The following is a 1,286-nucleotide window of genomic DNA, read 5'->3' on the forward strand; positions in this document are numbered from 1 at the left end:
ATGGAGCTCAACTAGAATGACCATCAGCTTCTTGTTCACCACTCTAAACAAAGCCCTTCTCCATCAATTGCTCAGTTTGGCCAGGAGGCCAGCTCTAAGAAGAATCCTGGTTGTTTCAAACTTCTTCCATTAAGGGTAACAGAGACTACATGCTTCTATGAACCTTCAATGAAGCAGAATTTTTTTCTGAACTCTTCCCCAGATGTGTGGCTTGATGCAAACCTGTTTCTGAGCTCTACAGGCAGTTCTTTTGACCTCAGGGCTTGGTTTTTGCTCTGATATGCATTATCAGCTGTTAGACCTTTAATTAAGACGTCTGTGCCTTTCCAAATTATACCCATTCAATTGAATTTGCCACAGGTTAACTTCACTTGAAGTGTAGTGACATCTACAAGCAATATGAATGCTCCTGAGCTAAATTTCAACTATCCCAGATAAGGGTATGAGTACTTATGCAATGGAATCATTTAAGTTTTTTATTTTTAATACATTTACAAAGATGTTAAAAACCAGTTTTTTGCTTTACCATTATGGTGTATGGAATGTAGATTGATATGGAAAAAAGTAATTTAATGCAGTTTAACATAAGGCAGCAACATAACAAAATGTGAAAAAAATGAATACTTTCGCAAGGCACTGTATATGCCAACATTTAAATTTGTAATTTGATACAATGCATTTATTGTGTATTTACATGCTTTTATGTTGTATTTATATTTTTAAAATGTTAGGGATGCACCGAAATTTTGGCCACCAAAAATAATCGGCTGAAAATGGCATTTTCAGTTTTTGGCCGAAAGAGAAAAACGGCCAAATATATAGCGTGCGTCGCACCGCCCAGAAGTGTTCAGTGCGCAGGTCTCACTCTCCCTCCAGCTGTCGTCAATGCGCGGTGTGACGCTCCACTCAATGTTCCACTCTTTGAATGTGCGTTCCGTTGAGTGGCTCACGGCCCATGTGAACGCTCTACTCGTGTACCGCTCATGCTCCGCGGAAAAGCAGTAAATAACACTGTACCTAACAATTATTTTATGACAAGTACAAATACACCTAATAGATCCATAAAATACACTTAATACACCCAAATATATACACCTATAATAAAAGGTGTACAAATATTTTAATATAATATAATATAATATAATATAATATAATATAATATAATATAATGTTTTTGAGCAGCAAATCAGAATACTAGAATGATTTCTGAAGGCTCATGTGACTGGAGTAATGATGCTAAAAATATAGCTTTGAAATCACAGGAATAAATTGCATTTTAAAATATT

The 1,286-nt window shown here is 35.8% G+C and overlaps 1 protein-coding gene across 1 annotated transcript in view; it reads right to left on the minus strand.

Annotated features, from left to right (window-relative positions):
* Positions 1-1,286, minus strand: part of LOC107685329 (E3 ubiquitin-protein ligase HERC2-like) — a 61,791-nt gene that overhangs the window by 31,530 nt on the left and 28,975 nt on the right. The gene's annotated exons all lie outside the window — the stretch shown is intronic.

The sequence above is a fragment of the Sinocyclocheilus anshuiensis genome, unplaced genomic scaffold (genome assembly GCF_001515605.1).
Source record: "Sinocyclocheilus anshuiensis isolate Anshui unplaced genomic scaffold, SAMN03320099.WGS_v1.1 scaffold385, whole genome shotgun sequence".
NCBI classification, from domain to species: domain Eukaryota; kingdom Metazoa; phylum Chordata; class Actinopteri; order Cypriniformes; family Cyprinidae; genus Sinocyclocheilus; species Sinocyclocheilus anshuiensis.